General features: G+C 30.5%; 1 pseudogene; it reads left to right on the top strand.

Annotated features, from left to right (window-relative positions):
* The first annotated feature begins 14,175 nt into the window (after positions 1 to 14,175).
* LOC148240182 (neutral/alkaline invertase 3, chloroplastic-like) lies at positions 14,176 to 16,251 on the top strand (annotated as a pseudogene).
* The last annotated feature ends 1,649 nt before the right edge of the window (positions 16,252 to 17,900 follow it).

Genomic DNA, 17,900 nt, shown 5'->3' with positions numbered 1-17,900 from the left:
CAAAAAAAAAACAACTTCATCTTAGTTGGTTCACATATCAATTATTTTTTATGATTCTAAAGTTCATTGCAGAAGCTTTTGAATTCCAGGCACTTGTTCTTCTCTAGCTTGCTTGCATGTTGTTTTTCATGATTTATCTTAACCAAGCAAGAGAGGGAAGATTATGAGTATATCATTATTGAGGGAACTATTGTACACAAACAAACAAGAAATCTGGTCAACACAAATCATTGATCATATAAGTTGAATAAATTAATGGTAAATTGATGAAAATGGAGGGTGCATGAATTTATAGTGTGCTTACCCTCATCGCAAGATATCTCCTCCGTCTGCACATATGTTATACTTATCATTAACCATGTGATTCAGAGAAAAGAAAAAATAGAGAGAAAAGGAAAAGCAAGTAGAAAAATGAGAGAAAATTTATATATAGAATTAAAAAATAATCAAATGAAATGAATAAATAAAATAAAGGGACAAGATGAGAAAAGAAGAGCAAGCGGAATCTTCATATAATTTCTTATTTATTCATAATAATCCACAACTATCAAAAACAAAAGTAAATACAATACATACAATTGGATTATTATTGATTATGTGGAGATGTTGAAACGACACAACATTATCTTCTCTTTTTCTAGATTTTTCTGCTCCCAAACATCGCTTCGATACAAACCCACTTTTTATTTCAACAAGGTATTCATCTTTCTCTTTTATTTTCTAGATTTAGTTTTGGAGTATGTTCATTTTTAATATCACTTCATCTGGGTTTGGATTTAAGCTATGATTTTTTTTTTCTTGTTTTGGAATCCTTGATTTGTGAATGGTCCAATTAGTAGGACTTTTGTTAAGTTCTATCACAAATTGACTAGTTATTTAGATGCTTTCTGTTGTTTTTTACAAAAAAATTGCATTGGTGCCTTGTAATCATTAGCTTTTGGCTTTTGATGAGGTTTTCTCACCTTTTGAGTACTCTTATTATATGACTTCTAGGTAATAGAAGATAATTCTTTATGGTTCCTAAAAATAAAGGGGAAAAAGACACGTATTACGTATATTCGTAGCATCATTTCATTAGTTTTCCTTGAGTGTCAGTTTATTTTCCTTTTTATTGTTGAATTTTTTACTTTTGGGTTGTATGTCTGATTTAGTTGAAAGTTTTCACCAAAATACTCACATTGAATCTAATGCCTTGATTTGTTTTTTTGCTTGTTTTTTGATTTAAGGTTAATCATTCTTGAAATTGAAGCAAAAGAATGTCTTATTTCAATTGAGTCAAGAATCTCTTGGGTTCACTTTGATAAAAGAAGAGTTTGAGGATTGAGAGGGTTATAATTATTTGATTACCATTATGTCTATGGGAATTTCTAAGGCAGTTTTGCTACTTTTATCTAGAACTATTCCCAGTTGTTTTAGTTTTGATCCATGTTTTAGCAAATTGGATTCAAACAATAAATTATGATCTGACTCATTAGCTTACATGAATCGGTCATTATTTAAATTTATAAGTTGGTAACAGAGAGATCTTATTTGTTTACTTTTTTTGGTTGTGGTATCTCCAGTTAATCCTTCTTTTTTTCTTGAAGGCACTATTTTATTCTACCTTACTCTGTGCACGTGAAATGCTTGCTCAAGAAGATGGATCAGCTGATCTATTTCGGCACTGAATAATTGCCTACTTGTTCTTTCATTCCACATCATGGAGTATTATTTGATTGATTTGCGAAAACTAAAAGAGATTACAGTTGCAAAATTGAGGAGTACTCATATGATGCAGTTAATAAGTTCAACAATTACCCAGATCAAATTTCTCCTTGGTTGGTGGAATGGATGCCCAATAAAGGAGGTTATCTAATTGGAAACTTACAACCAGCACAAATGGATTTTTGATTTTTTTCTCTAAGAAACATGTGGTCTGTTGTAAGCAGTCTGATAACAGTTGATTAGTCACATGCCATACTAGATCTTATTGAAGCGAATTAGATTTGGAAGCAGATATGCTATTTAAGATATGTTATCCTGCTATTGAAGGTCAGGAGTAGCAAATAATCACTAGTAGTGATCCTAAGAACACATAAGAATCTGCTCTCGTATTATTTATTTATGATATATTTCTTCATTATCTTTAGCATTTCTCACTATGTTTCCTTTTCATGCAGTCCTTGGTCTTACCACAATGGTGGTTCTTGGCCAACTCTGCTATGGTAGGTTAGTTTGTTATGCTTAAAAATTCTCTCTGCTGTTAATGTTTTATTCATTGCTCCAAAGAACCCTTTGTAGAATTTATATTTAGGTATAAGTTTCTTAAGTTCACATACTTGAATCCAATAGGATATGGTACCTTGTTGATGTTTTATAAAATAAAGTAATAATGAAGGAATCTTGGCAGTGTGGCTTAAGATTTTAAAAATGGACTTTTTACAGCTTACTGTTGCACCCATAAAGATGAAAAGACCAGAAATCACTGCTAAATCTATTGAAGTTGGGGAAACACACATATCAAGAGACAATTGACCTTAATACTATGACATGAAAAGAGGAAAGTTCATCAGGAAGCAAGCACGATTATTCCAGACAGGGTCAATTCCTAGATACCTTGTGGCTAAGCTTCTACTTGCAGACCCAAGTGCAGTCAAAATTCTGATAATTGAAGAGTATTATGAGCTTATCAATGCCTTCTCTTGCATGATAAGTGCTAACCTCAAGAGAAAGTGTGGTCGGAAGAACTCCCAAAAGACTTGCATAATATAAGATTCTTAAGCTGCTTTCACATAAGGAAAGGTAACTTCAATTTGTGGCTTCACTTACCTATCTGAACAACTTAAATGTATAATGGTGATGATAACAATGTTTATTTTTCATTTTATTTGGGGGTTAAAGCTTTTAAGCAGTGATTCAGGTATCATTGGATCTTAATGTAAAGATGATATGTTGATTTAGGATTAGCATTAGCTTGAAACATCTTCCTGGATTGGAGAATAAACAAATTGTTTCCTATTTATAGACTTTATATCATACATATAATACTATAGGAGTGAAAGGTGTTCTTCTAAAGAGTTCACTATAAATTGAGAATACTCTTATATTATTTTAACTCTATTGCTCGATTATGAGAACAATATTTTCAATTAACCTCATGTATATGTATATATTTTCAATTTGTAAATGAAGAAATTACATAGAAATTTTTAGGTTGTGGGTCAAATTACACCACTCATTGAGAAACTATATTTTAAAAATTGATATAGTGTAGTATAATATTAGAAGTTAAAATATTTGTATATGTATCTAATTGTCCCATTTACTTTAATTTCTAAACAAGCTTCATCATTTTCTTAAGAAATTAAATTGCTACATGTGTCCCATATTTTATAATTTAACAATATATCACAATTTTAATATTTAAACTCTCTTATTTATGTTTTTTCAGAACTAAATTCTAATTGATCTTCCTATATATGAAGAATTATGAGATAAAATTTCATTCAATGAATTCAAGCTAAAAATATAAGCGGTTCAAAAATAAAATTAATGAATATATACCTCATTCAACATGTAAATGATTACTAATAATTACATAAAAAAGTAAAAATTGAATCAAATGAACAAGATAGATTTAATACCGCTTAATGTAAGTACATGTATATACTTTTGGAAGATTGTACTTTTATATTTTTCAGTTATTTAGGATGAAGAGGTAATTTCATAGAAAGTCAAATATGAGATTTGAGTTAGTTCGCGGTCTAAAATTTCGAATTGTTAGAAGAATATGACCCCTTATAACGAATCTACTACCTAATTGTGCGTTATGCATTAGGGAAAAAAAAGAGAACATACCTCTATAATGCTTCCAATCTAACTCTTGTTTTCCTATTTCATTTCCTTATGTTTTTCCTCCTCGTTCTCCAAATTATTTTCTAACTTTTCTTATATTTCTAGATCACCTAAAATTGATCACATCGTAACACAATAATAAATGTGAGGATAAGATTATGAAGAAATCATATTGTGGTGAAAAAAATTAATAGAGGTAATTTTATAAAAAAAACTACCTTGTTGTTTTTTATCTAAATATTGCATCATAAATATAAATCATAGCATTAAAGAAATATTGAAAGAAAAGCTGAAAGCATCAAGAAAGAAAAAAAAATAGAAGTGTCATAATCTATTTTTAAACTTTTATAATCAAATATTTTAGTGTTTTAACATTATTTTTCATTCTAAGGTATGTAATCTTTAAAAGAATTATTGCAAGATTATACTTAAAAGATATCTAAATATAGAGAATTGAATGCTTACTAGGAGTCAAAATTTAGAAATTTCTTTCTACATTAGTCTTTAAAATTTAAAAATTAAAGAGATAGAAATCTTATTTTCATTATTTTGAACTTATGTAATCAAATATTTTAGAGTTTTAACATTATTTTCATTATGTAATCTATAAAAAAAATTATTATAAGATTACATTTAAAGAATATCTAATGTAAGTACACGTATATATTTTCGGACGTATTTAATTTAGATTGTACTTTTATGTTTTTCTGTTATTTAGAGTAAAAAATAATTTAATAAAAAGTCAAATATGTGATTTGAGTTAGCTCACGGTCGTTAACTAAAACTTTGGAACTGTTTGAAAAATTTGAATCCTTATAACAAATTTACTTTATAATTACTACCTAATTATGCGTTATGTGTTAAGGGAATAAAAGAGAACTTACCTTTATAATACTTATATTCTAAACTCTTATTTTCCTATCTCATTTCTTTATGTTTTTCCTCCTTCTCCCAATTATTTTCTAACTCTTCTTATATTTCTAGATCACCTAAAATTGATCACATCGTAACACAATAATAAATGTGAGGATCAGATTATGAAGAAATTATATTGTGGTGAAGAAATAAATAGAGCTAATTTTATAAAGAAACTATTTTATCATTTCCTATATGAACATTGCATCATAGATATAAATTATATCATTAAAGAAAGACTGAAAAAAAAAACTAAAAACATCAAGAAAGAAAAAAAAAACTAGAAGTGTTGTAATTTATTTTTGAACTTATGTAATCAAATATTTTAGAGTTTTAATATTATTTTCATTATGTTATCTATTAAAAAAAAATTATAAGTTTACACTTAAAGAATATCTAAAATTAGAGAATTGAATGCTTGTTTAGAAGTCAAAGTCTAGAGATTTATTTTCTTCATTAGTCATTAAAATTTAAAATTTTGATTACTACTTAAGCAGTTAAAGAGATAAAAATCTTCTTTTCAAAAAGTAAATATATAATTATATAATTATATTTAGGAAGATATTATTTGTTTCTACCTTAATTATTAGAAGTAAAAATGTTGATTATGCCTCAATTATCAAAAAATATTTTGTAATCTTATTTAATTTAGGGATTTTGATGCCATCCTCAATGGTTTTTACGGTTCCTCCACTTTTAAAGAGGATGTCGGGCTACAAGGGAAGAGGAAGAAAATTCATAGCTAGGATACACTAAGAGGAAGTTTATGTGCAATTTCTCAATCAGATTAATTAGCTAGCGAGGGAATTGGGAGCAGAATAAGGAAGGAATCTGTCAATCAGATTAACACTGTCACTGAGAACAAAGTTAAATTTGACTCTCACTACTTGAGTAGAATTTATCTTTTAAATTCTTTGAGATATTTTTGGGAAGTAATGAGTTGATCTTGGAATAGGGACATTTTCTTGAAATCAGATTAGAACCAGAAGTAAAAACAAAAAAAAATGGAGAGTGAAATCTGAGGATAAAAAGAAGATCGGATGAAATGATGGAATTATCGTGTTGACAGCTATGAGGAGAGGACATAAGAGATATGCTAAAAACATAGGAGGAAAATTGAAAGGATGAGAATGGGAGAGGGATAGGAAATTTAAAAAAAAGGGAAATTTTGGTCTGAATCTGATATCTATTTGGGAATTATTATTCTGTTATCTTTTATATTTAATTCTCTTGATGTCTGTTTCGAAAATGGTATTATTGGTGAGTAAATAAAAAGAAACGAACTGGATAGGGATTGAAAACAAAATAAATATCAAATTCTAGGAGGCAAATCCAAGTGAGTGAGACCGTGTTTTCTGTGAGGGTAAAAGTGATGCTGTTTGGAAGTAGGAATGGGATTAACAACGGAACAAACAAACTCTAGGAGTTGATTTGGGTGAGCTGAGACAATAAGGATTCTGACACTTTTTGATTCAACTGTAGGTAACGAATATTGTTAGTCTCGTTCAGATGCCCCCATATTCTTATAAAACTTTATTTTCCATTAAAATAAATTATTTGTAGACTTTGCAAACTATTTAAGTTTTCTACGCGAGTTATGTGAACTCATCATATGTGCGTGTGTGCAATTGTATATGATTGGAGACCTACATGATATTATCTATGATGTATGTTTATGTATTCATATTGTTAGTTTTATATATATACAAATTTTATGCATGATAGTTATCGAGTTATAGGTATGTGTGATACATATAGATGTATGTATAATTGTAGGTTGTGTAACGTGTGTATGTATGAGTGAATAACTTGTATGTGCCTACTTATAGGATACACATGACTTGTGTAAATATACAAGTATATTCATGTTATATGTGTTGCGTTGATAATTGTGCATATAAAGGGTATATATTATGCTTGTTGTATAAGCATGTTGATATATAACATATATGATATATAAGTATGTCCATGCCTGAGTAGGTCATTCAATGATGAACTTGATTAGTAAAAGAATAACATAAGAATCTTTAAAAGACGAGAAAATCCATTTAATTAGTATCACAGAGGGGTGGGTGTGTGTGTAGTCTTTTGGCATGTGACTGTGGTGAACCCTACATGTGGATATAGATTTTTCCGGATGTGGGGAAGTGATGAGAACTTTGAATTGTATATTGTGTACTGCAAATTGTGAACTGTAAACTAAATTGGAATGTATTCACGTGGTAGAAGGGATATTTACTGCTCTCGTTGATGTCAGTGAAAACAGCATCGCACTATGAAACTCTTAAAAGATGAAAAAAATACAAATTATAAACCTTAATAGAAAGGTAACTGAGAATGAAAGTATAATTGAAAAGTGATAAGTTAACAATGTAAGGAGAAAGTCATATTGACATATGCAATGATAAGTAATTCAGTAATAAGTGCAAGTGATTGTCAGAAAATTCAAGTGCAAGTGCTATGAAACTAGTGAATAATTTCATTTATTTATGTAGATATGATGTTAGAGTATTTGTGATGTCTATGAAATCATATGTGAAAGAGTGAATTATTGAGATATGTGACATTATGGTTACTACATTGCTTGAGAATTGGTTTTAAGAACATATGCATATATTTTGTAAATCTTGTGTGGTTGAGTGTTTGCATGTCTTTGTTATGGGCACTGTCTTTTTTCCTTACTAAGTTCGTGAAGCTCATTCCAATTAAAACCCCCAATGCAGATTAGTCAAAATCAAGAGCAAGTTTAAGGTCGAAGGAAGACTTTGAAGAACCTTTAATGATAGTGAAAGTTCATCTTGTAAAGTCAGTTTAATTATATTATAGTGATGTAGTGTAAAAAAATTTATAAGCCTTACGATTTGTAATTCCATATAGAGGATGATTGAATCTTAAGTTTTCGCTTATTACTGCATAAATTTATCAGGTTATGTGTGTGGAATAGTGCTCATTTCTCAACAAAAAAAGCGGGTCGTTACAATTGGTATCAAAGCCCACGTTCCTAGGAACCATCCCTTATATCATGAGGTTTAGGATTCTTATAACGTTTATAGTCTAAAGAAATTAGATAATACACACCTTAGGAGATGTTTTGGAACTTCCTCCAAAACATTTGTGAATGTGAAGAAGTAGGATTATAGTTCCAAAAGCCTAAAAAGATAGACGTTACAAGAGTTAGAATGTGATAAATCTAGAGATCAAAGAATTAGGGCTTTTGTGATATCCCAGGTGCCAATTAAGGCAAATGGGTGTTAGATACAAATTCAGAATAACGAGTGCATGATAATATTTATGCAGCAGAATCAAACCTTAAAAAATCCCTTACAAATATATATATGTTCCAAATACATGCATTACTGAGGCCAGAAGTGGCAACAAAATACAAAACATAAAGGCCACTTCTTTCACTATGCTACTGGAATTCATCAGAATGCAAGAACAGTCATGCACTCACACTTATGCATCCACGGGATCCTCATAGACTTATAAGGGTAAGTCTGCCTACGGTTCATCATTTTCTTCCTCATCTAGGAGGAAGATGGAATGAATGTTTTTCATATGCTCAGTAAGGACAATAGTATTAAATTAACCTCGTAAGATTTCAAAATTTTTTTATTTTATCTCATCGTTTAGCTTCGATTTTACCTAACTCATCATTAGAAAAAGAAAACATTTATTTGAATATCAAAATAGTACATTAGCACATAAAATCATATATCATGCCAAATAATAGAGAAAATTAAATAAATCATGAAATGCACAGATATTTCGTGTCATGCTTCGCGAAGTCGTTACAAACTTCCATCTCTAAGGGCAAATATAGATTTCTAACTGCCTAAGTAAAATGACCAGATCAGATAGAGATACAACAATTTTCTCATGCCCACTTCTGGCTAGCCAAACCATGGTATGATCTATGACCATGATCGTACTAACTATAGTGGTCCTAATAGATATCTATAGTCACGACATTACTTAACCACTAGTGGCCCCTACAGATAGTGCGATACTACTCTCGTAAGAAGGCACGCCGTCATCCACTAAGAGTGGTCCTCTTACGTCTTTCCAGACCAGATAAAGGAGGAAAAAATAAATACCCCGAAGGGCAAGGGGAAACGATACCCCTCAGAGATAAAAAGCCTAACAAGATACTTGATGTAATATGCATGTTAATACAGATACACTTCAGACCATGCAGGCTTCATTCCACTTTTCTCTTTTTTATTTTTTTTTTTTACTTTTACTATTATGAACTACATGTTACATATATTACATGCAAATTCATCAAATGTCAGTAATTCACATAGCATGTTTGAAAATTAGAACAATTCGACTCAATTGAACATAAAGGCATGTAAAACAGACAAAATAACAATCATATTAAATTTTTTTATCTAAAAAATACTCCTTAAGATGTTGAAAGTAATACTAGAGTTCTTACCAAAACTTTGATGTTTTCTTCTTCACCATTTTCCTTTCTTTCTCTTCTTCTCTCACTAATTTACTATCTCTCTCTCTTTCTCTCTCTCTCTAAATCTTTGAGAAATGGAAGAAGTTGAAGTACAGAGAGGAACAAAAAGAGAAGGGCAATTTATAGAATATTTGAACCATTGGATTCGCACCAAGTTGCAAAATTAGATGAAGAGAGATGGGGAAAGATTCTTGGCATAAAAAATGAGGGAGGAAAATTTCCTTCGACCTGCACGAGGCAGTCTATGATGGTGCATGACTTTCCTCACGACAAGTAGAGGAGTCTAAGTGGCCTATGATCTGCGCGATTAGAAACCAGAAGGAGAATCATATGACAAAATGCATTCAAAGAAGAAGTAGATCCACTACAGTTGGTCGCACAATTCTGTTTATCTCTGGCTTTTTCTGGTGCGATTTCACCATATACGTGCTGGATCTGAGTGCACAAGGAATTTTGTGGTGAATTTCAGTCGATTCACATAGTTTTGTGGCGGTGTACGATGGCCAAATGGTGCTCTGGTGATGATGATCCAGTAGCAATTCTCTGCAGTGATGCATAGGAAATCAAGGATACGCGTATGGTGGCGTGTGGTGATTCTGGTGACTAGGATCGCACTACGATAAAACTTGATCTTCTTTTTGTATTCTAATTATTTTTATAAGTGTCCATCATTAACCCACATATTTTTTATTTATAAATGAGAGAATTATTTAAACAGTATCGGATTTAGAAGAGAGCATAGACCTGAGGTAATAAGGATTCCAAAACTTGTCAATTCAAATGTAGGTAAGGGATTAGGTTAGATTCAATCAAAAACCCCATTATTTTTATGAAACTTTGTTTTCCATTAAAATGAATTTTTACAGACTTTGCAAACTATTTAAGTTTTCTAACACGAGTTTTATGAACTCACTTATGTGCATGTGTGCAATTGTATATGATTGGAGACCTACATGATGTTGTGTATGACATATGTTTATGTATTCATATTGTTACTTGTATATATATGTAGATTTTATGCATGCTAAGTATCGAGTTATAAGTGTGTGTGATACATATATATGTATAATTGTAGGTTGTGTAACGTGTATATATATGAGTGAACAACTTGTATGTGCCTACTTATAGGATACACATATGAATTGTGTAAATATACAAGTATATTCATGTTATATGTGTTACATGTACATATATATTTATTTGAGTTGATAACTGTGTATGTAAAGGGTATATATTATGCTTATTGTATAAGCATGTTGATGTATAACATATATGATATATAAGTAGCTCCATGCCTGAGTCGGTCATCCAATGATGAACTTGATTAGTAAAAGAATAACATAAGAATCTTTAAAAGATGAGAAATCCATTTAATTGGTATCAATAAAGGGTGGGTGTGTGTGTAGTCTTTTGGCATGTGACTGTGGTGAACCCTAACTGTGGATACGAATTTTGCCGGATGTGGTGAAGCAATGAGAACTTTGAATTGTATATTGTGTACTGTAAATTATGAACTGTGAATTAAATTGGAATGTATTCATATGGTAGAGGGGATCCTTACTGCTTTCGTTGATGCCAGCAAAAACGGCATCGCACTATGAAACTCTTAAAAGACAAAAAAATACAAATTATAAACCTTAATAGAAAGGTAACTGAGAATGAAAGTATAACTGAAAAGTGATAAGTGAACAATGTAAGGTGAAAGTCATATTGACATATGCAAAGATAAGTAATTCAATAACAAGTGCAAGTGATTGTCAGAAAGTACAAGTGCAAGTGCTATGAAACTAGTGAATAATATTGTTTATTTATATAGATGTGATGTTAGAGTATTTATGATGTTTATGAAATCACATGTGAAAGAGTGAATTATTGAGATATGTGAAATTATGGTTACTGCATTGCTTTAGAATTGGTTTTAAGAAAATATGCATATGTTTTGTAAATCTTGTGTGGTTGAGTGTTTGCATGTCTTTGTTATGGGCATTGCCCTTTTTCCTTACTAAGTTCGTGAATCTCACTCCAATTAACACCCCCTAATGCAGATTAGTCCAAATCAAGAGTAAGTTTAAGGTCGAAGGAAGACTTTGTAGAACCTTTAGTGACAGTGAAAGTTCATCTTGTAAAGTTAGTTTAATTATATTATAGTCATGTAGTGTAAAGAATTTTATAAGCCTCATAATTTGTAATTTCGTATAAGGATGATTGAATCTTAAGTTTTTGCTTATTGCTCTGTAAATTTATCAGGTTATGTGTGTGAAATAGTGTTCCTTTCTCAATCAGATAAGGTGAGTATAGAAAAGGGCTTTTTGACATGTTAATTGCATGATACAATAAGCTTGGCTATAGATCATAGATTTTATTAATTTGCACAACTAGAAAAGTAAAAAAGTTAGAAATCTTTTAAGAAAATTTGAAGAAAAGTGAAAGTGAAAGAAAAGACATAAAAGGGAGAGCAATAGAGATATGTAGCAATAAGATAGGATAGAGTAGAGGAGCTAACTATTTATAAGGTAAACATAGGACGATATCATTGAAAAAGAGAAAATAGCCACTAACATACATTAACATGGGAACATGCATTTCAAGCACCAAAAATGCACCCATTAAAGTTTGTGACAATTGTTCATTTATCACAATTAAGCACACACTACAATGAAGTTTTTAAGAATTTTCATAAATTAACATAAACATAGTGTTTGAATGGTTACGATTCTTAAATTTTTCTTGAAGACAACAAGTCTGAATCTTATTAAAATGTAAAATTAATCACTTTTTAGATGTAATTATATGGATTAATGATGATTTATTTATAATATTTGATTCAATAGAATCAAAAGATTTAACATATGATTGCATTGGTAGAGATATAGTAATGAAATTGCATTTTGTCCTAAAGAGTCATGATATATCCAAGCGAAAATAATGTTTTGTAACAAATAGATTCTTTTAAATAGAACAATTAAACGAAAAAATTCAAATTAATATTTTTCTTAAATTATTTATTAACATAAATATTAAAGAAGAAGAAATAGACTTGGTTTTTATACTAAAATATTAAAATATTTATTATTTATTATTTAAATAGTAATTATGCTATTGTTCATGAATGATAAATCTTTTTCCACACAAGAACTCTTAACAAAAGAGGAAAGAGGAAAGGATTAATTTCTTTTTAAATTCTATTTTGATTCTCGGTAGCTAACTCATCATTATATTAATAACTGATATTATTAATTACTTTCTTATAGTAATTATTTTTCATTTATAAATTTAAACCAAACAAAATATTAAGATTTTTATTTCCTTTATTTTTCAACTTTTAGTTATCAGAACCAAAAAATGTATTTTTTTCTCATATATATATTTAGTGATTCTCATGTATGATATGACAGTCATCATCATCATATCCACTTCCTATTATAAATTCCACCGAAAATTTTATAGTGATTTAGCATTACATCAAGTTACAATAGCTCTTTAAATTTATAAAATGCACACACACACATATATATTTGTGTGTTTGTGTGTGCATTTCTCAAGAAGATATGATGATATGAAAAGTTAAATAACTGTAGTTACTTATATTAGGTATGTATCAATTATCAAAGCATAACAAATATAAGTTAACTCCACTTTATTCACTAAGGTGATTAATAAATTCATATTTCATTTAATTACGAGATGAAACGAATTAGAAAATAACAAAAATTGAAAGAATTTAAAAATTTTTTCTTTTAATTTTACATAAAATTAATTTTCATTTCTTAAAAATTATTTTAACATTTTACAACTTAATTAAATATAAATTTATCAATGTTTAATATATTTTAGATAAATCATTTGTACTTTCACCATTTTCTATAAAAGTTGAACTTATAGTTCGGACTATGAACTATACATTCTATATATTATTATTCATAAGTTGTGTTATTATTACTGGATAAGTATTATATAATTAATAAAATGTATAAATTTATATTTTTTTAATAAATTTTAAGAATCTCCCTTCTTTCCCGCTTCGGCCGAGATATTCGTCTCTTCCTTCCTTGCCCCTATCCCCAAGATACTTGCCAGGATATTCGCCCATGATTCTGTCAGTTTTTCCCCTTTTCATCCCGTAACCATCTGCTCGTCAGAGAAAAAATTCTGTGGGGGATTTGCACAGAAGGAATCAACCCTCCTCTCCTGCACTAGAATGGATGTGGAGTTTGTAGAAAGATTCTGAATGCCCCAACCAATCGCACAGGAAGTAGGATAAAGGCTGATGTTCATACTTGAAGATTGCAAATGTTGATTCCCCATTTCTCAGGTTGAACCTCTTTCTTCTGAATAGAGGCTTTCAGACATCAATGGCTAGCCATAGAAGACAAACGTGTGTCATAGTCCATAAAGCCCCCCAACAGGTTCCCAAACTGCCTAGCCATTGTCTTCGATACACAACTTGGCGAGAGTGAGTGAATCTGCACCTAGAAGAGGCTCGTGTCAATGGCTACTTTCATTGGATATTCTCCCTCCCTAAGGTGGTGCACAACCAATAAGTTGTTATTAAAAGTCCATGGCCCTCTGTTGAGCACTCTTCGGATATCCACTTCGTAGAAAAATCTGTACAAGTAACGGCCAAAATTGAGATCTACAATATTTACTACCCCTATCGGCCTCAACAGGTTTGCTAGTGTATTCTTCATCAGTTTAAACTTCACAAGTGCTTCTGTCAGGAATCTTCCCACCAAATAGAGGTCATACAACTCTTGTTGTTCAGGGAAAAGTTCAATTAAGTCCAAGTCCCCATCCTCTTCCTCTACGATCGATAATGATGCCATGCCATCCACCATATCCATCGGTCACCCTTTGCATGCCAATTGATAGACTATTGAGAGAAACAACAATAACTTGTCTATGGTGCAAAAGGTTTCATTGTTGGAAACAATACCTCTTGGAACCAAAAAAAGAAAATGGAGAAGAGGTCATCCAACACTAACTTGGTACTAGACTAAGTCAATTCCTATTACATTCTATTTACTTTTGTAAGTTTCAAAACCTAACCCTCTCAGGGAAAAAGGGGAGGTAATTAACTCTATTAAATGGAATGAAGGAATCATCAGGGTAGATTCGTTTTTTGTTCTAACAGTTGTTTGAATAGCCGCATGTGCTCGTCAATTGTTTATTTCAAGAAAGGAAAAAATTGCCTTTATGGTTCATTTGAAATGGTAATGGACATTTGGTATTCAATTATTAATTTCTCTAATATTTGGTATAAGAGGTAGTAATCCTCTTTTTAAGGTATTACTTGGACATTTATTGCATCAAGGTCTTGATAATATTAAGCAGGAAAACTCATGGGTTGTGACATCCCAAGTGCTAATTAAGGCAAATGGGTATCAGATATAGATTCAAAATAATGAGTGCATATACAATTTATGTAGCGGAATCAGACCATAATAAATTCCTTACAAATATATATAATGTTCCAAATACATACATAAACTGAGGCTAGAAACGACTACAAAATACAAGACATAACGACCACTTCTTTCACTATGCCATTGAATCCATTAGAGTGCGAGAACAGTCATGCACTCAGATTTGTGGATCCATGGGATCCTCATAGACTTCCGAAGGTAGGACTTCCTGCAATTCCTCATTTTCTTCCTTATCTAAAAGGGGCATGGAAATAGTGAGTTCCATATGTTCATTTTAATATCACTTCATCTAGGTTTGGATTTAAGCTATGATCTTTTTTTTTCTTGTTTTGGAATCCTTGATTTATGAATGGTCCATATAGTAAGACTTTTGTTAAGTTCTATCACAAATTGACTAGTTATTTAGATGCTTCTGGTTGTTTCTTACAAAAAAATTGCATTGGTGCCTTGTAATCGTTAGCTTTTGGCTTTTGATCAGGTTTTTCTCACCTTTTGAGTACTCTTATTATATGACTTCTAGGTATTAGAAGATAATTTTTTATGGTTCCTAAAAATAAAGGGGAAAAAGAGACGTATTATGTATATTCGTAGCATCATTTCATTAGTTTTCCTTCAGTGTCAAAGTTTATTTTCCTTTTTATTGTTGATTTTTTTACTTTTGGGTTGTATGTCTGATTTAGTTGAAAGTTTTCACTAAAATACTCACATTGAATCTAATGCCTTGATTTGTTTCTTTTGCTTATTTTCTGATTTAAGGTTAATCATTCTTGAAATTGAAGTAGAAAAAGGTATTATTTCAATTGAGTCAAGAATTTCTTGGGTTCACTTTGATAAAAGAAGGGTTTGAGGATTGAGAAGGTTATAATTATTTGATTATCATTATGTCTATGGGAATTTCTGAGGGAGTTTTGCTACTTTTATCTAGAACTAATCCCAGTCGTTTTAGTTTTGATCCATGTTTTAGCAAATTGGATTCAAACAACAGATTATGATCTGACTCACAAGCCTACATGAATCGACCATTATTTAAATTTATAAGTTGGTAATAGAGAGATCTTATTTGTTTACCTTTTTTTGTTGTGGTATCTCTAGTTAATCCTTTTTTTTTCTTGAAGGCACTATTTTAATCTACCTTACTCTGTGCACGTGAAATGCTTGCTCAAGAAGATGGATCAGCTGATTTGTTTCGGCTCTGAATAATTGCCTACTTGCTCTCTCATTCCACATCAGGGAGTATTATTTGATTAATTTGCGAAAACTAAAAGAGATTTATAGTTGCAAGACTGAGGAGTACTCATATGATGCAGTTAATAAGTTCAACAATTACCCAGATCAAATTTCTCCTTGGTTGGTGGAATGGATGCCCAATAAAGGAGGTTATCTAATTGGAAACTTACAACCAGCACATATGGATTTTTGATTTTTTTCTCTAAGAAACATGTGGTCTGTTGTAAGCAGTCTGACAACAGTTGATTAGTCACATGCCATACTAGATCTTATTGAAGCGAAGTAGATTTGGTAGCAGATATGTTATTCAATATATGTTATCCTGCTCTTGAAGGTTAGGTGTGGCAAATAATCACTAGTAGTGATCCTAAGAACACATAAGAATCTACTCTCGTATTATTTATTTATGATCTATTTCTTCATTATCTTCAGCATTTCTCACTATGTTTCCTTTTCATGCAGGCCTTGGTCTTACCACAATGGTGGTTCTTGGCCAACTCTGCTATGGTAGGTTAGTTTGTTATACTTAAATATTCTCTCTGCTGCTAATGTTTTGTTCATTGCTCCAAAGAACCCTTTGTATAAGTTATATTTAGGTATAAGTTTCTTAAGTTCACATACTTGAATCCAATAGGATATGGCACCTTGTTGATGTTTTATAAAATAAAGTAATAATGAAGGAATGTTGGCAATGTGGCTTAAGATTTTAAAAATGGACTTTTTATAGCTTACTGTTGCACCCATAAAGATGAAAAGACTAGAAATCACTGCTAAATCTTTTGAAGTTGCGGAAAGACACATATCAATAGACAATTAACCTTAATACTATGACATAAAAAGAGGAAAGTTCATCAGGAAGCAAGCACGATTATTCCAGACATGGTCAATTACTGGATGCCTTGTGGCTAAGCTTCTACTTGCAGACCCAAGTGCAGTCAAAATTCTGATAATTGAAGATGATTATGAGCTTGTCAATGCCTTCTCTTGCATGATAAGTGCTAACCCCAAGAAAAAGTGTGGTCGGAAGAACTCCCAAAAGACTTGCATAATATAAGATTCTTAAGCTGCTTTCACAAAAGGATAGTTAACTTCAATTTGTGGCTTAACTTACCTATTTGAATAACTTAAATTTATAATGGTGATGATAACAATGTTTATTTTTCATTTTATTTGGGGGTTAAAGCTTTTGAGCAGTGATTCGGTATCATTGGATCTTAATGTAAAGATGATATATTGATTTAGGATTAGCATTAGCTTGAAACATCTTCCTGGATTGGACAATAAACAAATTGTTTCCTGTTTATAGACTTTATATCATATATATAGTACTGTAGGAGTGAAAGGTGTTCTTTTAAAGAGTTCACTGTAAATTGAGAATATTCTTATATTATTTTAACTCTATTGCTCGATTATGACAATAATAATTTCAATTAACCTCATGCATATGTATATATTTTCAATTTGTAAATGAAGAAATTATGTAGAAATTTTTAGGTTGTGAGTCAAATTACACCACTCATTGAGAAACTATATTTTAAAAATATATATAGTATAGTATAGTATTAGAAGTTAAAATATTTGTATATGTATCTAATTGTCCCATTTGCTTTAATTTCTAAACAAGCTTCATCATTTTCTTAAGAAATTTACTTGCGACATTTGTCCCATATTTTATAATTTAACAATATATCACAATTTTAATATTTAAACTCTCTTATTTATGAACTAAATTCTAGTTGATCTTCCTATATATGAAGAATTATGAAATAAAATTTCATTCAATGAATTCAAGCTAAAAATATAAGCGGTTCAAAAATAAAATTAATGAATATATACCTCATTCAACATGTAAATGATTACTAATAATTACATAAAAAAGTAAAAATTGAATCAAATGAACAAGATAGATTTAATACCGCTTAATGTAAGTACATGTATATACTTTTGGAAGATTGTACTTTTATATTTTTCAGTTATTTAGGATGAAGAGGTAATTTCATAGAAAGTCAAATATGAGATTTGAGTTAGTT

Source organism: Carica papaya, chromosome 9 (genome assembly GCF_054855325.1).
Source record: "Carica papaya isolate Zhongbai chromosome 9, ASM5485532v1, whole genome shotgun sequence".
NCBI lineage: Eukaryota > Viridiplantae > Streptophyta > Magnoliopsida > Brassicales > Caricaceae > Carica > Carica papaya.
The sequence above is the reverse complement of the archived record's forward strand: the minus strand, read 5'-3'. Positions and strand labels throughout refer to the sequence as shown.